A 24,674-nucleotide genomic window follows, 5' to 3' on the forward strand; every position below is an offset into this window, starting at 1 on the left:
GCCCTGATGTTGAAGGCTTTGGTCACCAGTGTGGATAATAGCAATGCAAGGTTGTATGAGAGAGACAGTGGGGCCAACAGCCACCATGGGCCCTGGGGCACAGTGGCAGGGGGCCTGGCTCCGTGTCCCCAGAAGAGGTGGAGCCAAGGGAAGACATGGCAGGACCAAGGCCAATTGCCCTTAATGCCCCTGGGAATGTGATGCTGGGCTGCCCTCAGATGCACACTCTCAGAGCAGCACTACAAGCATCTCGAAGGATCCTGGAGCTCTGGCCACTGCCAAAATAGACATGGTAGCCAGAGCTCTGGGCCCCCTTGAAAGGTCGAGCCCCAGGGCAACTGCCCCCTTTGCCATCCCCTTTCCCCCATCAGCCAGCCTAGAGCAAGATTACACAAGCTCCTCACATACCTTCCCTATCAGTGTTCTTCACCCCAGCCTGAAGGGATCTTCTCCCAGAGACCTCCATTAAAAATGGCTGTTCCCAGGTCAGATGAACACTAAATGCTTCAGGCTGAAATTTTCAGCCACGCTCAAATAAAATCGTAATCTTCACTGGTTGGCCAGTCTGCTCTGGGACTGTCAACAAAAGAGAAGTAAGAGGGAGGAACCTGGCTTTGTATGAGTCCACTGGGAATTAGACTGTGACCATCAAACTCACTTCACATAGGCTACTGTACAGCACATGGAATAGGCAGCTTCCTTCAGTCACTACTGGCCTATGTAATTTTTGAACTTGGAATCTGGAGCATGTGGTAGGTCTCCAAGCTATACGGTCTCCAAGCTGTGCAGTTCCCAAGCACATGTCTCTTAAGTTGGTAGTCTGGGGTCAAGAAATTCAAAAAAATTGAAGTTAGTCCTGGTTTCCGAGTGGCCTGCCTTCATTTTGTTGTATTGCAGAAGATGGCACCTATAAGCTTTTTGGGGAAGGGGATAGTTTTTTATTGTGTTTGGACAGCCCCTTGCCCCATGGGACCCTGACTGCCTAGGTGTTATGATAATCGTAGTAGTTGAAATCACATGCTGTTGTAAAGTTGTGTGTGTATAAAAGCCAAAAATAGCAACAGCTCATGAAACCAGCGATGACTGAGCTGGTTAAACTGTGGCAGTTGGGCTAAATAATCCACCATCTGTGCAGCCTCCCTCATACAGCCAATGAAAGGGTTGCATGCAAATTAACTTAAGACTACAGGTAGAGGATTGGTTGATATTTTTCTGATATCACAATGATCTGGGCCCCCTGGCATGGCATGAGTACATGCCTCATTGTAGCCGAAAGCCTGTGCTGTCACACAGATGTAAATTTGCAAAGATAAAGTGGCTGACAACTCTAAAATTGGACAGCAACGGGCCTTAAATATCAGTGGAGGTTGAACCTGATAATATTCTAAATACTAAGAGCTTTCAGTATGCTTGTAGCTATTCTCATCACTCCACACTAACTCAAAAGATACTCTTGGCTTCTGAGTGACAACCCTGCAGTCTTACTATATAGCTAGCAATGAATAATGATAGTAGTATTTTTAAAGGGAAGCACAGGTTTTTCCAGAGGTGGTTCCAAGCCAAAGCCCCAGATTTGAACACCTCGAACCTTGGAAAGCATTTGATTTCCAGATTCAAAGTGTGCATTGTCTTAAGCCACAAAGCCCACTTTTAGGGCTTCTGGTGAATATGCTGGCACTCAAAGTGGTCAGATTGGAAATAAATGACGTGGTGATGTACAACTTTTTGGCAACAGACAGCAGTCTCCTTGAAAGTTTCCTCGAAAGTTGATGAAAAGGTCCTAACAGTATAAGTCATCCTTTGTAGCCTTTAAAAGTAACTTGCGGTTATGTTTTGTGTGAAGGACTTGAAAAATATTCCTTATGCCATGAAGTACAAATCCCTACTCTAAGATCCAGATTCTTGTCCCCCTCTTGCGTGTTCTACAGTAGAATTCCCATTGCTAGTGATGGGAGACATGCACGAATGAAGATCTGCATGGCACATAAGCAATCAGAGATGTAAAGACCTGGATTTCTCCCTGAACTTGCCCTCAGAAAGTCATAAGAGAAAATGTGTCCTATGGAATTCTTTTAGCCCTCTGTGTCACGCCTGTTGAGGTTTCCCCACAAGTACCTTGAACTGGAAGAACAATTCCATAAGAATGCTCAGACTAAGTGAGATCTAAGCTCCATCTAGCCCAGTATCTGTCTTCCATCAGTGGCCAATGTCAGGTGCCCCTGAGAGAATGAGAGGAACAGGTAATCCTCAAGTGATTTAACCCATATTGCCCAGTCCCAGCCCTGAGAAACAGGCTAGGGTCACCATCCCTACCCCAGCCTGCCTAATAGTCACTGATGGAACTATCCTCCATGAATTTATCTAGCTTTTTTTTGAACCCTGTTATACTCTTTGCTTCCAGTTCCATCCGTTTTCTGTCTCATTGCATCACTGGGTTGAAAGCTTTTATATTGTCTTGCATGTTGTAGAGCTGTTCAGCTTTCAGCCTTCCTAGCAAATGGCAGTGTTTATTCAACTTCAGAACAGCTGTCTTCTAGCTTTTCGGAATTAACAACCACTTAATGAAGACAAATCTTGTTCCAAAAAAAGCATTTTAATTTAGAGACATGTAACATTTGGAAATGCCTTTTGATTCTTTGCTCGGTTCTTTCCAATAGGATAATATGCAAATATGCACCGCGTTAGTTATGCAAAGGTTATGAAAATAAACCGGAGAGAATACCATTGTTACACACTAATAGTGTGTTAGAGGCATGGGATAATTGCTCACATGTAATCCTCAGATGAAAGGCTTTCATTTGTTTGCTATAATGACGTGTGTTTTTCAGCTTATCAGACTCATGGTTAAGAACCGCCCCCTTTCTGATTCTGATTGACGATGTAACAGACTAAGGAAAACTGTGCTTTGTGCCGGATGATGGCCCCACTGGCAGGCATTCCACATGTTGCTTCAAAGTCCCACTGGGATCTCAGGTCCTGATCCAAAGCCCACAAAGTCAATGGGGAATCTTCCCTTTGATTACAGTGGGCATTGGATCAGGCCCTTCTGCAGAGCTGTCCTTAACCATGTGTAGAATATGGGGTGGTGTAGGGCTCCCAAAAATTTGGGGAGCCACTGTGTCTTAATGTCCACTCACCCACCTCTACCTATTCCTGTTGTGTGGCTCTGCTTCCTCCAGAGAAGATCTACTTAATTTAAAAGTGGAAAAAACCTGCCAGCCCTATTAGTAGAACTTAGAACCTGTGAAAGAGCTTTGGAGCAAAAATGGGAAAACAGGGAAAGAAAGAAAGAAAGAAAACGGGAGGGGAGGGGAGGGGAGGGGGAAGTCACCTGTCACTAATAGGACCCATGGAAGGAATCAATTAAATTAAGTGGGATGGGCCATTCCTGCAAATATCAAAAGTGGGGAAATTGTCCTTGTAATGCGTAAGATAACTGAGATCTCTGTTAAGCCCCAAGTTAAATGTGTCTTTGCCAGCCCCTTGTATATACTGTCAGTTTCTGAATTTACTGCATTAGCAGGCAGGACCTTAGTTTAAAATTTTGTTTTAAGAATATTTCATTAGTGTGTTGCTCAAGATTATAAAATCAGAATTCTAAAATATTGTCACACACACCCCCAACCCCACCCCCAGCTGCCCTCAAGTACAGGGCTGCCAGTTTAATAGTACTGCATGGGGCCCCATAGGTCCTATGGAAGGCCCTGCCTTTCAGTGTCTCACGTGGGTGTAAGGAGCCTATCACAGGTGAGTCTGTGCTGTTTTAAAATGTGCAGCAGCGACTCTCAGAGCTCAGGTCTGCAGACTTGGCTTTGTACTAAGGCCACTAAAAACAGCCAGGTTGACACTGCGGTATGGGCTGGAACTGCTGCTCTGAAGTTGGGGGGCTGGGAAGTCCATCCCTCTCCCTAGGTTTCAGAGCCTGAGCTCTGCGCAGAGGTGCAACACCTGCACAACGGTTTTAGCGCCATATGGCGAGCCCCACCTGCTTAGTTTGTGGAGCTGGGCTCTGGGAGTACGCCTTCGCTACGGGGAAGATTGACGCTGCCATGGCTGATCTTCTGGAGTTTGATTGAGCACATCTGATAGGGACGCACTAAATCAAACTCACAGGACTCCCCCATAAGCACCAGCACTCTGGCTTCTCGCGAGGAGTAAGGCAAGTTGATGGGAGCTCGCTCAGTGGAGATGACACAGAAGCTCAAATTAAGGTACGCTGAGCCCAGCTATGCAATTAACGTTGCTGGAGTCGCGCACCTTAATTCAGCTTTCCCCTTTTGTGTAGACCTAGCCTGAGACTTGCTGCTGTGGGTCATTAGATATGCCCTGGCGTCCAGAGATCTCAGCATAGAGACAGGGATGTGAAGCTGTGGAGGGTGCCAATAAAGGGACAGAAGCTTCAATTTGATAGATCTAATTGCAGCTTATGTGCAAGGAGATAGAGGTATGAGAGACACCTTGCTAAACATCAGCTGACTGACCAGAAAAATCTGCCTTCAAACAGGCAGGATGCTAAACCCCAGGTGACAGTGAAATCCTCTCCCACCTGCAGAGCCAGGGGGACAGACAGCCTGCAGTCTTTACACTCAGTGGGCTGGAATAATACAAAAGAACCAGATCCTGAAGACTTTGCTTGGGGAAAACTCACTTGCCATAGCTGCTTGTAGTTTACAAGGCATAAAGGCTCTAGGAGCAGAGCCAAAGTCAGCTGCACCACTCTTGTTATTGGAAGAGGCGTCTGGAACGGCTGTTCCTGGAAATGTTTTCCTTTTCTGCGGGTCCGTCATTTTTTAATCCCATAGCAACAGTTGTGTTACAGAGAAAAGAAAGATTGGTGTGTTGGCTGGGAATCTAAGCTCGAGCAGCCATAATACTCAGGTATTTCACTCTTCCGTTGGGTCAGAATGTTGCTTATGAGAGTCCACTGAGGTTTCTGGGAAGAAGTGAATATGAAAGATGAGATGGTTTCTCACTCTGAAAGGCCATCGTTATGGAACTGCTGACATTTACAGCCTGGTCATTTATGCACCATAGGAAGCAATTCGTATGTAGTAAGGGCTAGTAGAAATATTCCTTAAGTGTAATATTTTTATCAGCATCCAAGAAATCAGTCATAGAATCATAAAACACTAGAACTGGAAGGGATCTTGAGAGGTCATTGAGTCCAGTCACCTGCCCTTACAGCCAGACCAGCCACCAGCCAGTGTCTCTAAACCATCAGCCTATCCAACCTGCTCTTAAATATCTCCAGTGATAGAGATTCCACGTCCTCCCTGTGCATTTTACTCCATTGTTTAATCACTCTGACAGGAAGCTTTTTTCCTAATATCCAACTTAAATCTCCCTTGCTGTAGTTTAAGCTCATTGCTTTTTGTCCTTTTCTCAGAGGCCATGGAGAACAATTTTTCTCCCTCTTCCTCATAACACTATTTTAAGTACTTGAAAACTACTATCATGTGCCCTCTATTCTGAACTAAACAAGCCCAGTTCTTTCAGTCTTCCCTCATAGTTCATGTTCTGTAGACCTTTAATCATTCTTGTTGCTCTTCTTTGGACCTTCTCCACTTTCTACACATCTTTCTTGAGATATAGTACCGAGAACTGGACACAAGACTCCAAGTGAGGTCTAATCAGTGCAGAGTAGAGTGGAAGAATGACTTCTGTGTCTTGCTCACCACATTCCTGTTAATGCATCCCAGAATGAAGTTTGCTTTTTTGCAGAAGCTTCACACTGTTAACTCATAGGTAACTTGTGGTCCACTATGACCCCTAGAGCCCTTTCTGCCATACTTCTTCCTAGACAGTCACTTCTCTATATTAGTAAGGTTATATCCCTGCTAAAATGTCCTATCCATGGTTAACCAATTACTGTCATCTACTCACAGGGTAACAGGTCCCTGGAAGGGAGTCAGGGCCCAATCTATGTGTGATGGACTTCTTTAAGAAGACCAAGCCAGCATGGCCTTCCTGCAGATCATTTACTGCTGTGGTGGCTGGCTGGTAGCTAATTGACTAACGAACACTGGACTTGATTGAAGACGGGTATTGAAGTTCTGCTGGAGGACTGGGCCCTGGAAGAGGGGAGGCTGTCAAGGACAGTAGCTCTGAGAGAAGCTAGAAGGAAGAGGGTGTCCATGTGCTGACCTGTCCCAGCCAACAGGAGAGAAGGAATAGGGGCCAGCTGTGGAGAAACTGACTGAAGGTTTTAGCTGGCCTGAAGCATAACTCAGCTCGAGGAGAAGGGCAGGGGAGTCCTGAACTTGGGAAGGAGGCTGGTCAGCCTTTGCCCCAGCATCAGAAGAAGGACCAATGGACTTGTGTTAGTGGAGCTGAACCTGGCGCTTGCTGGCTCAGGCCAGTTAATGAGCCCAGCTGAGCTGCAGGAGAATTGCCTGATTGGCCAGCCTACCCCAGTGGATGCAAGGAGCCAACAGTCTTTCAGCTTAGCAGCCTGGGCAGGTTGCTGGCTGCTCAGAGCATACACCCTTAGCTGCCATGTCTACCTGCATCATTTCCAGCCTTGCTCCTATCTCCCTCACACCTGCTTCAGCCCAGCTCCCCGGTCTGATTTTCTGACTCTGTCTCTGATCTTTGGCTTGTCTTCTAGGTCTGGCTCTGGCTGTAACCACTAGGGAATATTGTCCATATCCTGGCCCCTAGGGTTGGATTTGAGGGACTAATACAGAGATAGTAAATGAGACCCCCTTTATTCTCAGGAGCCAGGACTTTGTAAAAGATTACAGGCACCAAGAGTGGTCTGGGAGCATTCTAGCTGAAAGGCCATGCAAGACCCCAGGAGGGCGTATTATCATTGGTACCATCTGTCCCTATCATTGACACCCTATCATTGGTACCATCTGTCCTTAAAATCTATTCATTAGATTGATACTGACTAAAGACTTAGTCCTGAATTTCAGGAGCGACTAGTGATTTTGCATGTCTCCAGTATCAGTGACAGGGGAGGCAAAGTGGGCACTGCCCTAGGGCCCAGGAATTCAAAGGGGCCTGGGGCTCCAGGTCACCAACACTGCTACCACAGATGCCCTGGGCCCTTTAAATAGCCACTGGAGCACCACACGGCTTGCTCTGGACAGCTTTGGAAGGCGAGAAGGCGCTGTGGCAGTGCTGAAAGCTGGCTGCCCCAGCCCCGCCCCTTCCACCCATGGCTCCACCCCTTCTGGGAGTGCAGAGCTGCCCACCCCCAGAGGCCCAGTGAGTCTGTCAGCCCCCCTGCATGTCTCTGATTTTGTGCGTCCAGCTTAGTGGGGCCTGCTTTTGTAGAAGGCACCGGAGCACCCATCCTACGAAACTCTCAGCCCTTCCCCATGTCTCCCACTGAGCACACACAAAAGGGGACACCCCAAAACTCTAGTCACACCTGATTCTAGCTGGCCTTGTCACCTGCATGCCTCAGCTGCTTCAGTAGATAGAGGTGCTTTTAGGGGATGGCGGCAGGAGAATTCTCCCCTGGGGAAATATGAAAATAGCAGAGAAAGAAAAGAATGGTCTGAAGATAGGAAAGGGGAACCTCTGAGTCCCATCTACTTCTCCCTCTTTTATTCATGTCTGTCTCCAGAGCAACGCTGCCTTCCCTCTGTAACGTTAGACCAGGGGATTCCTCTTCTTGGCAGTCACTCGATAACGAGTAGGACGTATTCATATCACCCTCTTATTTGTGAGCTTGCTGATGGCTTCCCAGCCCGATTCTGGAGCTGCAGGTCTTATCACAGAAGGGACAGGTGCTGGTATGTGTTTGTGGGGTGCATTGTGTTGAGTGGGCTTGTGTGTTCTAAAGAACCCAAGAGCAATGCCGTAAGGAATCTTGTACTCCCAGCAGGGTCACCCATAGTGGCAAGGTCAAGGGGGAAGACAAGCAAAGTCCTCAACAGCAGAATGGGTTAACCGACAGTGAGTGTGAAGGTGGATGGAGGCTGCAGTGGGAACAGGAAACTCTCTATCTTCATGGATCCCATGCCACTGCACCTGGGCCTTCTACCCATCAAGGATCATGTGGTGGCTGCAGTGTAAAAGCACCCCCCCCCCACACACACACGTTAAAAGAAATCACACACAGGTGTCCTCCTCAGCAAACAGCCCCTCAGACCAGGGAATAAGCCTGCTCAGAAATACCCACCTGCATTTCCTGCTATTATCAGTCTTGATTTCTCCTCTTACAACAAAAACCACTACAAAATGAAAGGAGCAGGACTGGTTAATCTGATGACTACCTCATGTCCACCGGCAGCTCTGTGTCTTCAGGAGATTGGCCAAGGCTAATCAGATCCCCATGCATTTGAGTTGGGCATTGAACTCCCCTTGATTTAAATGGGAGTTAGGCACCTACGTGCTTTGCGTCTCCCACCCTTAGGGCCTCAGCTGATTGTCTGCAGGGAATTCTTCGCCCCAGTGCACCTCCCACAACCACTGCTGTACTAGACAGGATGCGTTATTTTTTCTGAGCCGCTCGGTAATAGCCACAGCCAGAGGCAGAATGCTGGAGTAGAGGCGACTGTGCTCTGATTCAGTGTGACAGCTCCTTTGTACGAAACACAGAGGCCATTCCTGCTGGAAGCACATATTTCAAGTTCAGTTGGTTGCTTTGGTTGGCACATCAGTGTACAGAAACCATCAAGATCAGGCAAACTGATCTTTTCCTCCAGTGTCCTTTGCTTGCCCTGTTGTCTGTGCAACCCTTGTGAGAAAGGTAATGGGTGTGGCAGTGATCACCCCTCCTTGTGTGCACTAGGAAGGCTGGCTCAGGCGCATTGGGGGTGTCCTTAGACTAGGAGCAACTCAGACATTTAAAAATCAGCCCTCCACTCCATAGTGCCATTGCTAACAATCTCCATAGCCTGGCATGGCACCTCTGTGCCAGGCTGGCTTTGCCAAACAGTTCTTTCCCAGGCATCCCTCTGGTGGCTCATGGGTCTCACTGATTGCCATAGTTGGGGTGGGGAAGGCGTGTTCACCTGGATCAAACTGGCAAGCATCATGGGGATTTTTCACCTTCCTCTGCAGCCTGGGGCCTAGGGGCACTTGCTGGTTTGAACTAGAATAAATGATGGATGCTCTGTAACTGGAAGTCATTATATCATGATTGGAGGTCGTCAATAACTCAGCCAGAACTTATGGGTCTGTTACAGCAGTGTGTGGCTTGAGATGTGCAGGTGGTCAGATTCGATTATCATGATGATCCCTTCTGGCCTTAAACTCGATGGGTCAAACTCTGCCCTCCTTTGCTAAGATGCAGTAACTTGCATTCTCAATATGGAAGAGCAGGTCAGCTGAGCTTTGAGTGGCATTAGGCAGTCAGTGCTATGGGGCGGCAAGAGTCCCAGATTCTGTTCATAGCTCCACCACTAACTTGTAGTGTGTGTTTGGAATATACCACATTTTTTCAGCTGTGAGCTCCTAATGTTGGAGCTCTAAGAGTAAGAGTACGAAGTCTGGTTTTCAGACTGTAACTTCTAGCAAAGTCAATGGGGACTGGTGGGTGGTCAGAACTTTTCAAAATTACGCATTAAGGTGTTTGGGTGAGAGTAGCCTAACTTTGGGCAACCTCTTTTCTTGCCTTTGTCCTGTAGCTTTGATATCTCTTTGCATCAGTTTGCCTCTTTCTAAATGAGATGTACACACTGATCTTGCTGGAATATCTGGAAGCCTCATTCATTAAAAACTGACCTGCAATAATAAGGAAAATACCATTTTTTATCTGTGATCTGAGATATAAAGAAAGCATGAAAGACAGTTGATTTCTCCAGTTGTTTGTTGGAAGTTCAGGTCTTGTCTGCCAGGCTTTTCTTGGATGTCTGTTGACGATTGGGAAATTCATGTAAATCTGAATATTTTAAAAGTAGCCACAGAAAAAAAAAAACTTTTTTTTGGTGTGCTTATTTATTTTCAGGCATCTGACTTCATTTGTTTCTCTTAGTACATATTTAACTCAAATGTCTGAAACACAAATGGGATGAAAAATCTCTTTGTTAAAAAGCCAGCACCCACTCAGTGAAGGACCTGCAACTCTTTCTCTTCAGTTCTCCAGTCTTTCACAGAGAGGAAAGAGAAAACATAAAGATCTTGATGTTACACAAGCAAAAAAAAAAATCAAGCTATCTTTATACCTCATAAAGAAGTAAAAATCTTCTCTCCTTTTCATTTGCAATGTTTGTAAAGTACCTTGGGAGCTGCTGATGAAACCTGTTGTGGGGATGCAGATCAAAACTGCTTTGTATTCATAAGTGTTGCTTACCCATAGAGTGAAAAAAAGTCAATTTCTAGATGAATTGAGGGGAAGCATGATAACACACTGTCTAAAGAGGCACCCTGTAATTAAGATCAGCCTGGGAATCCTTTATGCTTGCTCTGAGCAGTTGAGTTAATCTCCCGTAGAATGTGGCTTTCAGAGGTGGTTTGGAAGAAGAAATAATTGGCAGCTTCATGCTGCAAAGAGCTGATTAGTGGTGGAAGCAAAGCGCAGTAGTAGCAGGCTCGGGTGGTGTTCTTGTTTTCCTATGGCAGAAAGGGATCTAGGGGTTATAGTGGACCGCAAGTTAAATATGAGTCAACAGTGTGATGCTGTTGCAAAAAAAGCAAACATGATTCTTGGATGCATTAACAGGTGTGTTGTGAACAAGACACGAGAAGTCATTCTCCCGCTCTACTCTGCCCTGGTTAGGCCTCAGCTGGAGTATTGTGTCCAGCTCTGGGCACCGCAGTTCAGGAAGGATGTGGAGAAATTGGAGAGGGTCCAGAGGAGAGCAACGAGAATGATCAAAGTTCTAGAGAACATGACCTATGAAGAAAGGCTGAAGGAATTGGGCTTGTTTAGTTTGGAAAAGAGAAGATTGAGGGGGGACATGATAGCAGTTTTCAGGTATCTAAAAAGGTGTCATAAGGCAGAGGGAGGGAACTTGTTCTTCCTTGCCTCTGAGGATAGAACAAGAGGCAATGGACTTAAATTGCAGCAGGGGAGGTTCAGGCTGGACATTAGGAAAAAGTTCCTAACTGTCAGGGTGATCAAACACTGGAACGAATTGCCAAGGGAGGTGGTAGAATCTCCATCACTGGAGATATTTAAGAAGAGGTTAGATAGATGGCTTTCAGGGATGGTCTAGAAAGTGCTTGGTCCTGCCATGAGGGCAGGGGGCTGGACTCGATGGCCTCTCGAGGTCCCTTCCAGTCCTACTCTTCTATGATTCTATGGAGGAACCTACAGCCAAAATTTTCAACTGGATCCTTCAGTTGAGGCCCCTACATAAAAGTGGATCAATTCCCAGATGTGACAGTTACCTGGAGCTCCCATTGATTTCACTGGGCTCTATTTCTTCTGCCTGCAGATAGCTGTATTGACCACCTCTTTTCAGATGCCCCAGCCCATCCGGATGGAATTCACAGGGGTTTGATTGGAAATATATATCTTCCAGGCACCTCTTTTTAACAATATGGCACATGGTGGTTTCTGCTGGATGGTTTGACTGAAGTAAAGTCAGGCTGATTCAGAGTGGGGTAAACACTCTGAGGTGGGGACTATCTTTCTGATCTGTATCAGAGGGGTAGCTGAGTTAGTTTGTATCTTCAAAAACAAGAAGTCCTGTGGCAGCTTATAGATGCATCTGACGAAGCAGGTCTTTGCCCACGAAAGCATATGCTCCAAAATATCTGTTAGTCTACAAGGTGCCACAGGACTTCTTGTTTTTTTTTCTGATCTGTGTTTGTACAGCTCTCGGCCTGGTAGTGACCTGGTCCATGATTGGGGATCACCTCAGGCATGGCTGTAAAATGTCCTGTCTTTTAAAGCTCTGATGATAAGACAATGCAAATAATAGACACTTTATAACTGGACGGGGCAAACCACTGGAGCACATGCCATAGGCAAAATTGCTGCAATGGTACCAAAGGAAGTAATAAATGTGACACCACACATCTTTGGCAGCTGTGCCTCATATGGCTCTGGGCTTCCTGGGGTAGTACTGAAAACTGCCGGCTGATGTCAAACCAGAGCGAAAATGCACTTGTTACAAGTAGCAGAAATGTATACCATGCTCCAAGTGGCTAATTTACATGCAACTTTCCTTTGGCATCTCCCTCACTAGCAGATATTGAGGAGTATATTGGACTCCACAGATACGCGAGGAATTCTATCATGAAGGACTTGTTTACACAGGGATTTGGTGCACAGCAAGCTGTGGTGTGAATCTACAGCACACTGGCTTGCCACCCACTAACTGGCTGAACCCTGCTAACGTGCACCTAAAGTCCCCTTGTGCACTTTGACCTACAGCTGTTCGAAAGCGCCCTGGGGAACTTCTAGTGCACAGTAACAAGAGCCACATGGCCAGTTAGAGTGTGGCCAGCTGGTGCACAGTATATTTGCATCCCAGCTTGCTGTGCACAATGCATCCGTGTGGAAGAGTCCTTGGTCTCAGGATAAATAAGGACATGAAGAGCTGAATTTTTCCTTGGTGTAAGTGCACTGATGTCTGTGAAAGTACACCAGGAAAGACAAAACAAGGAGTTCTACGGCCCCTTAAAGCCTCACGGATTTATTTTGGACATCAGCTTTTGTGGGTAAAACTGCGTACAATGAAGTGGGTTTTACCCATGAAAGCTTAGGCCCAAATAAATCTGTTAGTCTTTCCAGAGCCATAGGACTCCTCTTGTGTTTGCAGATACAGACTAATAAGACCACTGCTCTGAAATCCTTTAGGATGCATTTAGTGAGACCTGAGCACATGCTGAAGTGCCTTCTTGAATCAGTGCCTCAAACGGCCAACCATTTAAAACTTAACTATACTAACAGCTGCGTGACACTGCCCCTCCCTCCCTGCACACACACTTCTTGTAAAAACCCTTTAGTGTCACAGAACCATGCCCAACTGCTGCAGTTAGATTCTGATGCTTCCTAGATAAGCTCCAATTACATTTAAAAAAATACAGATGCTTCTCAAACAGCCGTTTATCGGGTTTAATCTCTGAGATACACAAACCACAGCAAAAGACTGTGCCCCATATGAACTGACAAGCGCATTGTCTAATTTTTTAACCTGCTAAAAATAAATCAATAAAAACAACAGCAACAGGAAGCTAGCAAGAGACCCCTTCTGCTGTAATGTGATATAAAGTTGCGCATCCTATAACGAGAGATTTCAGGAGCTCAATCCACTCATCTTATCAAACAGACACCATTGGCAGATTGTAGGAGGCCCTTAGTCTAAGAGACAAAGGCATAACAAGATCCTGTGGCTGCAAGTTCACACGAGAACATTTAAAATAAGAGGCAACTATATAGCAGTGGGGGTAACGTAGTTTCACATTTATAGGCTACAGCAGTTTGTCATTGGAACAAATTATCTGGGGATGTGTAAGGCTCCATCACATGGAGAATTTAAATGATTACTTATTTGCTTTACTGTAGCACCTAGGGGCCTCAGCCATGGATCGAGATCCATTATGCTAGACCCAGTCAACAGTTGATATCTTTCTATAAATTAGGCTCTAGTTTTCAACCACAAGTTATTGGAACTCTAAAGATGGGTCTACAGTGCAGAGTTCTGTGGACAGAATATAAGAACTAGAGGACAGAAAAAGTGATTTACTTGTTCCCATAATATAAAAACTTGAAGAGACCAAATGAAATTAATGGGTAGCAGGTTTAAAACTAATAAAAGGAAGTTCTTTTCACACAGTGCAGAGTCAACATGTGGAGCTCCTTGCCAGAGGAGACTGTGAAGGCTAGGCTATAACAGAGTTCAAAAAAGAGCTAGATAATTCATGGAGGTTAGGTCCATAAAAGGTTATTAGTCAGGGGTTAGGAATGGTGTCCCTGGCCTCTGTTTGTTAGAGGCTGGAGATGGATAGCAGGAGACAAGTTGCTTGATCTGTCTTTGGTCCACTCCCTCTGGGGCTCTGGCCCTGGCCATTGTCAGCAGACAGGATGCTGGGCTAGATGGACCTTTGGTCTGACCCAGTAATGGGCATTCTTATGTTCTTGTGTAAGAGGCCCTCTGTCGACAAAACTAGGGAGCATCCACACTACAAATGCATTCTGTCAAGATCTGTCGATGGAACACAGCAGTTTTCCTGGCAGAGTTCTATCTTGACCCTGCAGGGCACAGGGCCTCTGTTGCCAGATTTTGTCAACAAAAAAAAATAGTGTAGACGCTCTTGGGGGCCCTCTGTCTACAGAAGGAGTTTCCGGTTCACCTGGCTGCCCTGTTTGAAGAGCTTCCAGTTGACTGTTCTACTGACAGAGGGCTGAGCAGTCTGGATGGTCTCTGTTGATAGAGGACGTTGACAGGGAAAGCCTATATTAGATGTGGGCATGCTCTGTAGACAGACGTTATGTCGGGAAATATCTGTCAACAGTGATTTCTGTCTACAGAACTCTCTAATGTAGACACAGCTATAGACTTTAAGGCTTAAAGAGACCATGATGATCATCCAGCCTGACTTCCTGAGCATCTCAGGGCACAGAACCTCACTCACCTGCTTCTGCAGCAGAACCATAACTAGGACTCATGAAATTCACAGTCCATTTTGATCCATTTCATGGTCATAGAGTTTTAAAAAGAGTAAATTTGTGGTGTTGTAATTGTAGGATCCTAACCCCAAAAGGAGTTGTGGGAGGACAGTTTTGGTGCCTTCATGATGCAGGAGATGCTGTTGGTTTGAAGAAGTCATTGAGAGTGGAGGATGCTAGTCCCGATTCAGCTAGGAGATTGCTGTGTGATCTTGGGTAAATCACTCAGGGGCTGGACTCGATGACCTGAGGTCTCTTCTAGCACTTAGAGTCTATAATTCTATGACAGCAAGATTATTTTGAGGGCTGTGGGAGTGTTGCAGTACTGCTGCCCTTACTTTGGCACTCCTGCTGGCAGTGGCACTTCTTCCAGAGCTGGACAGCTGGGGAGCAGTAGCTGCTGGCCAGGAGCCCAGCTCTGAAGGCAGAACCATCACCAGCAGCATCCCAGAAGTAAGGGTGGCATGGTAGAATATTGCCCTCCTTAATGTTGCGATGTTGCTGGCGGGGTGGTGCCTTTGGAGCTAATCATCCAGCCAACAGCCGCTGCTCTCCAGCCACCCAGCTTTGAAGGCAGTAAGGAAGTAAGGGTGGAAATAATCTTTCAACCCTTTGCCACTCCCTCTTGGTCAGAATCCCCAATGTCAGGAAACACTGATCTGCCTCCTGTGAAATCTGTATAGAGAGGGTGAAAGCACATGCTAGATCAGGGGCTACAACCTTTCTGAGGCAGTGCTGAAATTTGACCTTTTGACCACTATGTATGGTACAAATGCCAGAGATACTTTTTAGAGTCACTAAATAGTCCAACTTCCAACAGCTTCACTTATAAATAAATGACGAGTCAGAGGTTTACCATTTTGGTTGTGGTTGGAAGCATTAGCTCTTCTTTTGTTAATCCATGGGTGGCATGGCTTCGAGCAAGCTCCTGGCTGCCTGGGGGAAGAGGGGTGGGGCTGAGCTCTCGCCTCACATGCCAATGAAAATCAGCTCACATACCACTCTTGGCTCCTGTGCTGAGGGTTGCTGACCCCTGTGCTAAGTCAAATTTCACAGATGGAGACCAGATTTCATGGTCCATGAAGTATTTCTCATGGCTGTGAATTTGGTACGGCCCTAGCCATAACTTCTGGCTGAGAGACCAATGTCTTGAAATCTTGATTTCAAGACTTCAAATTACGGAGAATTCACCTGTTATTCTAGTTCAGATGAGCAAGGGATTCATCCACCACATTGCAGACAAAGCTGGAAACCCTTCAGGTTTCCCCTCTGCCAATATGACCTGGAGGAATATTCCTTTCCAAGCCCAAATATGGCACCCAGTTTAACCCTGAGCATGGAGGCAAGACTGACCAGCCATACAACTCTGAAAGAATTGTCTGTAGCAACTCAGAGCCTTTCCACCTTGTGTCCCCTCTTTGGCTGTTGGAGATATCTATTAATAACACTCATGGATGAACCATACGCCACTCTGGCCAACTTCATCACATTGTCCCCTCCATTAACTCATCAAGCTCAGTGTTAAAAAAAAATTAGATATTTCCACCCTCTTGGAAGGCTGTTCCAAAACTTCACTCCTCTAGTGGTTAGAAACCTTCATCTAATTTTAAGCTTAAACTTATTCATGGCCAGTTTCTTTCCCTTTGTGCTTCTACCAACATGGGTGCTTCTCTTAAATAACACCTCTCCCTCTGTGGTGGTTTCTCTATCTGATTTAATAATGTGCATCTGCATAGTAGGAAAAAATGTTTCCCTCCCCTACAGGACTCACTAAATGGAATTCCCTGACCACTCTTTTGCTCGGGGTCAGATGAGATGATTGGAGGGGTTTCATTTGACCTTCATGTCTGAAAGCATTTTGTCAGCATGTATTTAATAGGGTCACATTATTCATGGGAGGTGAAGCCGTGGCTGACAGATGCAAGTAACCTCAGGCGAGCACTGATAAAACCTTTATATTTCCCCAGTATGAAGAACGTACGTGCCGTACATGTTACAGGGGAAAACCATTTCAGCAGTAAACCTTGCTTAGTGTCATTTGATTAAGTGGAGCAATTAAAATAAGTATTATTGTCTCCTTCTTGTATAACTACCCCAGGGCCTGATCCAGAGCTCCATGAAGTAAAAAGGTGACTCTCCATTGATTACAGTGGGCCTTGGGGCAAATATTAGTAGTAGGCATCCTTCAGTCTGTATAGACTATGGATCGCGCCCTTTAAAGTTTCAATTGAGGACTTCATTTACAGTGTCTATTGTGACTATGAAGACCCACATGAGAGTGACAGTCCTTGCTGCATCTCTTGCGGATGTAGCGGGTGTCTGGAAAGTCCTTATTGTGCTTTCTGTGCGCTCGCTTCTCCTCTGCTAGCTGTCTGATCTTCATCTCGCCCTTCTGCAGGCCCTTGTGTAACCCCTGCCTCCATCTGCTGCGGTCCTCTGCTAGTTCTTCCCAGTTGTCCAGCTCAATGTCTACCTCTCTGAGGTCTCTCTTGCAGACATCTTTGTAGCGCAACTGGGGGCGTCCGGGAGGTCTTTTGCCAGAGGCTAGCTCACCATACAGGATGTCTTTTGGAATCCTTCCATCATTCATCCTGTGGACGTGGCCTAGCCAGCAGAGTCGATGCTGCCTGAGGAGGGTGTACATGGTTGGGATTCCAGCTTGCTCGAGGACGGCGGTGTTGGTCACTCTGTCCTTCCATGATATTCCAAAGATGCGCCTGAGGCAGCGCAAGTGGAAGACGTTCAGCCTCTTTTCCTGGCGGGCATACAGGGTCCAAGTCTTGCTGCCATAAAGGAGGGTGCTGAGGATGCATGCTCTGTAGACTTGCATTTTGGTGTGAGTGTACAGCTTGTTGTTATTCCACACTTTCTTGCTGAGTCTGGACAGAGTTGTGGCTGCTTTTCCAATCCTCCTATTTAGCTCAGTGTCCAACAACAGGGTGTCAGTGATGGTGGACCCGAGGTAAACAAACTCGTGGACGACCTCTAACGTATAGTTGTCAATGCTGATTGATGGGGATTCAGCAACATCCTGACCGAGTACATTTGTCTTCTTTAGGCTGATGGTAAGCCCAAAGTCCTTGCACGCTTTGGAGAACTGATCCAGTAGTTTTTGCAGCTGGTCTTCTGTGTGAGACACTACAGCAGCATCGTCTGTGAACAGTATGTCTCTGATGAGGACTTCTCGCATCTTAGACTCAGCTTTCAGCCTTGCAAAGTTAAACAGTTTCCCATCAGATCTTGTGTGCAGCAAGATGCCCTCTGTTGAAGATCCAAAGGCGTGCTTCAGGAGGAGTGCGAAGAAGATCCCTAACAATGTCGGAGCAAGCACGCGTCCTTGTTTGACGCTGCTCCTGATTCTGAAAGCATCCAATAATGCGCCGTCATATTGGATGGTTCTCACACGTCCAACTGGACTGGCTTTGGAGAAAGAGAGATGCATTTTTAAAGCCCCGAGAAATCACCTAAAACAAATATTCCCATGCTTAACAAAGCTACAGGGCTGCAGTCTAACATCTCAGGACTTCTCCATGATAAAGCCATGTGCTATGCATGCCCTAGGGAAGATGGGAGATCTTTCCAAAGAGTTTTTAGTACCTGTTTCTAGCCCTAACAACGGCTTATGGGCTGTCAGGCTTAAACCCATCACTGGTGCAGACAATGGGACTGACAGCCACCAGGGGCCCTAGGGCAAGTTGTGGGCAGGGGTTGGTTCCGCACCCCAGAAGCAACAGGACCTTGGGAAGAAGGGGCAGGCTAAGAGTAGTTAGCCATTAGTGCCACCCAGACAGTGGCACTGTGGCCTCTCCCCATCCTCAGAGCCGAGCACGTTGGTGCTCGGGCAGCAATTCAAAGGACTCCAGGACTCCAGCCACTGCTACTGCTGGAGTAGCAGCAGTGGCAGCCAGGAGATCCAGACCCCTTTGAAGCATCGAGCCCTGGTGCAATTACTCCCTTCATCTTCCACCCACACATAGTACACCTGTCGGTGGGCCTGGGTGCAGAATAGAACAGAGCACTGCAAGCCTCAGATCATTTATTTCTTGGGGCAAAATTCATAGAATCATAGGGCTGGAAGGGACCTCAGGAGGTCATCTAGTCCAGCCCCCTGCCTAAAGCAGGGTCCTCCCCAACTAAATCATCCTAGCCATGTCTAGCTATATCAAGCTGGGACTTAAAACCCTCAAGGGATGGCTATTCCACTATCTTTCTAGGCAATGCATTCCAGTGCTTCACCACCTTCCTGGTGAAATAGTTTCGTAATATCCAACCTACACCTCCCCCAGTGTAACTTCAGACCATTGCTCCTTGTTCTGCCATCTGTCACCACTGAGAACAATTTCTCTCCTTCCTCTTTAGACCACCCCTTTTGGAAGATGAAGGCTGCTTATTAAATCACCCCAAGGCTACGTCTACACGTGCACCCAACATCGAAATAGCTTATTTCGATGTTGCGACATCGAAATAGTCTATTTCGACGAATAACGTCTACACATCCTCCAGGGCTGGCAACGTCGATGTTCAACTTCGACGTTGCGCAGCCCGACATCGAAATAGGCGCAGCGAGGGAACGTCTACACGTCAAAGTAGCACACATCGAAATAAGGGAGCCAGGCACAGCTGCAGACAGGGTCACGGGGCGGACTCAACAGCAAGTCGCTCCCTTAAAGGGCCCCTCCCAGACACACTTTCATTAAACAATGCAAGATACACAGAGCCAACAACTAGTTGCAGACCCTGTATATGCAGCACGGACCCCCAGCTGCAGCAGCAGCAGCCAGAAGCCCTGGGCTAAGGGCTGCTGCCCACGGTGACCACAGAGCCCCGCAAGGGCTGGAGAGAGAGTATCTCTCAACCCCCCAGCTGATGGCCGCCATGGAGGACCCCGCTATTTCGATGTTGCGGGACGCGGATCGTCTACACGTCCCTACTTCGATGTTGAACGTCGAAGTAGGGCGCTATTCCCATCCGCTCATGGGGTTAGCGACTTCGACGTCTCGCCGCCTAACGTCGATTTCAACTTCGAAATAGCGCCCAACACGTGTAGACGTGACGGGCGCTATTTCGAAGTTACTGCCGCTACTTCGAAGTAGCGTGCACGTGTAGACGCAGCCCAAGTGTTCTCTTCTGTAAACTAAATAAGCCCGAATCCCTCAACCTAACCTAATAGGTCACGCGTTCCCGCCCCATAATCATTTTTGTTGCCATCTGCTGACTCTACTCCAGCACATCCACATCCTATTTATTCTGGGAAGCACAAAACTGGACACAATATTCCAGATGTGGCCTCACCAGTGCTGAATAGAGGGGAACAACCACTTCTCTAGATCTGCTCTCAGTGCTCCTCCTAATGCACCCTAATATGCCATTAGCCTTCTTGGCTACAATGGCACACTGTTTACTCATATCCAGCCTTTCATCCACCATAACCCCTAGGTCCCTTTCTGCTGTACTGCTGCTTAGCCTGTCAGTCCCCAGCCTTTAACAATGCTTGGGATTCTTCCGTCCCAAGTGCAGGACTTTACACTTCTCCTTGTTGAACTGCATCAGATTTCTTTTGGCCCAATCCTCCAATTTATCCAGGTCACTCTGGATCCTATCTCTACTCTCCAATGTATCTGCCTCTTCCCCTAGCTTGGTATCATCTCCAAACTTGCTGAGGGTGCAATCCAGTCCCTCATCCAGGTCATTAATAAAGATGTTGAACAACACCGGCCCCTGAACCGAGCCCTGGGGCTCTCTGCTTGAAATTGAGCACCATGCAGATATTCTTTCTTAGGGTTGCCAGTCCTCCAGGATTGTCTTGGTCCAATGGTCCCTCCAGTCTTTTCCACTCATGAGTGCATTTTTCAATCCACATAAGGAATAATTTTATGTGCTCCAAGGCATGTGTGAATGCGCAAGACCAGCAAAAGCAAAACCAGGCTGTGAGTACTCTGCTAATCACTTGGGCAGCATTTGAATCTCTCCTGTGTGGCTGTACAAGTGTCCAGTTTTCAGGGAGCAGTGTTAGAGTCACCAAGAATTAAAGATTAATCTCTAATGAAAGTTTATGTGATGTGATGAAACCTCCTGGTATAGTTAGTTAGTTAGTTAAAGCATGTTATGCCCGCTGGTGGGTAGGGCACCAATGAAGATCTTCCACTTCTGTCCATCTTTGGCCATTTTCTCCAGTGTGTCCCAGTTGTAGTTCATTCTCTTCATGTCTGCCTCAACAGTACGCCTCCATGTTGTCTTAGGCCTCCCACAGATAGAGCCAACAAAAGTTGGCAACTCTGTCATAGGGAAAGAAGGAAACATTTTTCTTACAGGCTGTTTTTGTAAATTATAAGGCCAGAAGGAACTACCATGATCATCTAATCTGACCTCCTGTTTAGCAAAGGTCATGGAACTTCCCTTTATTAATCCTTTTTAGAACTAGTTCTTATCTTCTTGCCCTAGTGGTTAAAAATGTACATCTTCACTCTCATCTGAATTTCTCTGGCTTCATCTCCCAGCCACGAGGTTTGTTGAGTCTTTGTCTAAAAGCTTCATGTACATTAGAAGCTGCTCAGAGATTTGGAATGACAGGAGCTGTCCCAGAGGAGAAGGGTTTGTGAACAGAGTACAGGTGAGAGGGTCAGATGTGTGATGATAAATCCAAGCCATCACTTTGGATAACCATTATATCTATATTTTATCTCAGTATAGTCCTAAAGCTGTTTGCTGAAGGATGCAGGCAGTGGCTGTTTCTATGCCTTGCATTTCAGACAAGAGTACTACAGCTCTCAGTCAACAGACGTCACTGTCAGGAGAGATTTCCTGACAAAATCTCTGTCCACAGATCGCATGTACACACAAAAGCCAGTTAGGAGAGTGATCTGCTCTGTTGACAAAACAGGCAGCCAGAAGCACAGCAGACAGAGCTGCCCGTTGTTGTGGATGCCTTGTCGGTAGAAAGAGGCCCCCTTGGGGCATTTAAACAGCTGTTCTGTGGAGAGAAATCTGTCAACAGCAGCATTATGCCTCAAAGTTTTGAGGCAGAACACTGGCAGCAAAAGGGCTGGGTTTTGTTGACACTGTCGACAAAACCTATTTTGTGTATAAACGCTCCATGAGTTTGGTTGACAAAACCCTCTAGTGTAACTGTAGCCATAGACCTTGGTGTGAACTTTAGATATAGACATTTAAACCAAGCTCAGAACAAGCATGCTCCTTTAGGAGGTCCTCCAGAACTTTCATTGTGTATTTTATATTGGATTCCATCTTGGTCCAGAGTTTCAGATATGTCCCCCAGAGTTCTAGAGGTTGATAGATCCTACTGGGAAACCATCTGTTTTCTATGGCTACATTTGCACTAGAAGCATCTGTCTACAGAAGTCAGGGTTGGAAGAGAGGTTCCCACAAAACTTCTGTCAACAGACTGCATCTCCATATAAAAGCGAATCAATCTTTTGATCTGCTCTGTCAACAAAAGGGCCCCCCTGAGTGTCTATATCAGTGGTTCCCAAACGTTTTGGCATTGCACCCCCCTTTTGATTTTTGAGAACCCCTCACACTCCCCCACCTCATTTACCGCGGGCCAGCCACCCCAGCCACCTGTGAGCCGCCTGCCTGAGCCCCTCCCCACCCCCACAGCTAGGAACCGCCAGCCCCTCATCTAACCCCATTCTCCTCCTCCCCAACAACACACATTCACTCATCTTTGCAGGAGGCAGGTAGCTCCACATGGGCCTTCACTGGCTGCCAGCTTTTTATAGCAGCTGCCCCCAGTCACCCATGTGAAATGGCAGGGGCTCAGAGTCGGAAGCAAGGGCCAGCTTTTTCTTTGGGTGGGGGGAATGATGTGGGGGCTGGGTTGCCTCATGCCCCCCCCTGGAATTTCTTCATGCCCCCCAAATGGGGCACGCCCCTCAGTTTGGGAAACCATGGTCTAGATGGCTTTTTTGCCTGCAGTTTTTGTCGACAAAACGCATTTTGTGCGTAGATGCTCCACAAGTTTTGTCTACAAAACTCTCTACTGTAGACGTAGCCTAAGGGTATAATTCTGGTGTCTTTATATTTGGCCCTGGTGGCCACAACTTCATGGGACAGTAATATGGGCTAATGTTACAAGTTAAAAAATTGAATTTTAATTAATCTAAAAATGGAGTTTATAAGAAGATATTCTTCATTGTTTTCTTTACAATCTCCAATAGTACACTTCAGAGAAGCATCTGAAAATTTCCATTTACCCCAATAAAAACAAAGATACGGCTTTGATTATGCAATCTAAAGACAGTTGCACTTCCTATTTGGTTGTTCAAAGCATTCTTGTTTGGTCTCTCCTTATTGATCTGAGGTATCAAAGGTGCTGATGATATCTTGGCAGGTTGATTGTGGAGGCAGTAGCGTGTGAAAAAGTTTGGTATAAAGGAGCAGTTTCACATCAGTACATAATATTTATTAAAGAAATATGCCTCAACAGTGGTTTTTCTTGTTCCCTTCGCTATTATTGGAAACAGGTTTTATCAAGCACTTTTTTTTGTTTACAATGTATCATGTGATCAATTCAACTCCTTGGGAACAAAGCAACTTCTTTACAGCTGAAGTGTTCCTCCTTTTGGGATGTTGGACTTAACCGCTGTCTTTTCCAAGCCTTTAGGGAACTGTTCTGTGCCATATTTGCCGTGTCTACGCTTCAGAGTTCTGTCAACATAAGTGCAATGGAGACACTCCAGGGCCCTTTTGTCGACAGACAGGGCTTCCAGTTCACTAGGCAGCCCTGTTTGCAGAGCTTCCATTCAGTCGTTCTGTTGAGAGTGGGCCGGGGAGACTGACTGCTCTCTGTTGACAGAGTGGATTGCTCTTTCAAAGTGCTTTTTAGGTGTAGTCACAATCTATTGACAGAAGCTCTGCTGGTAGATCTCTTTTGACACTGACTTCTGTTGACAGATTGCTGGAGTGGAGACGAAGCCATTGTGGCCATGTCTACACACGCTCCAAACTTCGAAATGGCCACGCAAATGGCCATTTCAAAGTTTACTAATGAAGCGCTGAAATGCATATTCAGCGCTTCATTAGCATGCGGGCGGCTGCGGCGCTTCGAAATTGACACGGGTTGCCACTGTGCGGCTCGTCCAGACGGGGCTCCTTTTCGAAAGGACCCCTCCTACTTTGAAGTCCCCTTATTCCCATCAGCTCATAGGAATAAGGGGACTTCGAAGTAGCCGGAGTCCTTTTGAAAAGGAGCCCCGTCTGGATGAGCCGCGCGGCAGCAACCCGCATCAATTTCGAAGCACCGCGGCCGCCTGCATGCTAATGAAGCGCTGAATATGCATTTCAGTGCTTCATTAGTAAACTTCGAAATGGCCATTTGTGTGGCCATTTCGAAGTTTGGGGCATGTGTAGATATAGCCTGTGTGTGACTCCTGAGCAGGATTGCTAGATGGAAATGGCTTCAGCATCTTCCTTGTCTATTATTATTATTCACATTCTGTATGAAATTCTGGGGTTTTTTTCCTCATTCCAAATCAGAACAAAAAGCAAAACAAAATTCAAAATTTCGCAGGAAACAAAAATTCTGAAAAAGTTCAATTCAGGATCTTTGGGATATCTTGTTTCAATAGCCTCAAAACATTTTCTTTAATTTAGTTTTGACACTTGTATTAAAATAAATAGAACAATATATTAATATGATATTAAATATTACAAGATGTTTAAAACACTATTTTAATACTGGGGGCTGTGCCCCCTCCCACTATGCTTGCCAGCCCCCTTCTCTTTCCTGGGGTCAGGTAACTGGCCTGCTCAGGTGGCTGGGAAGCCACAGGGCCAGCGTGGACCTTTCCAGGACCTCCACCCGCATCTCTAACCCCTTTCCCTGCCTCCAGAAGCAGCCCTATCTTGTGCACAGTGTGGTGTGTTCAGACTGGGGGGAGGAGGAGGGAGAGATTTAATCTGAGCAACTCTCTAGTGTTTTTCCCTTTAAAATGTACTATTTCCTATTGACCCAGATTTGTCTCAGTCCTGCATAGATCTGATCTGTGGGCATGTCTACGCAGCAGCCTTATTTGGAAATAAGCTATTCCAGAAAAGCTATTCCAGAATAGCTTATATGGAAATAACACGGCGACACACAAAATGCATTTTGAACTAGCACTTAGCTATTTCGAAATACAGCACATACACACGTAGG

At 46.4% G+C, this 24,674-nt stretch overlaps 1 protein-coding gene across 1 annotated transcript in view; it reads left to right on the top strand.

Annotated features, from left to right (window-relative positions):
• Positions 1-24,674, top strand: part of LOC142008952 (vasoactive intestinal polypeptide receptor-like) — a 204,839-nt gene that overhangs the window by 91,956 nt on the left and 88,209 nt on the right. The window lies entirely within an intron of this gene.

Source organism: Carettochelys insculpta, chromosome 2, assembly GCF_033958435.1.
Source record: "Carettochelys insculpta isolate YL-2023 chromosome 2, ASM3395843v1, whole genome shotgun sequence".
NCBI lineage: Eukaryota > Metazoa > Chordata > Testudines > Carettochelyidae > Carettochelys > Carettochelys insculpta.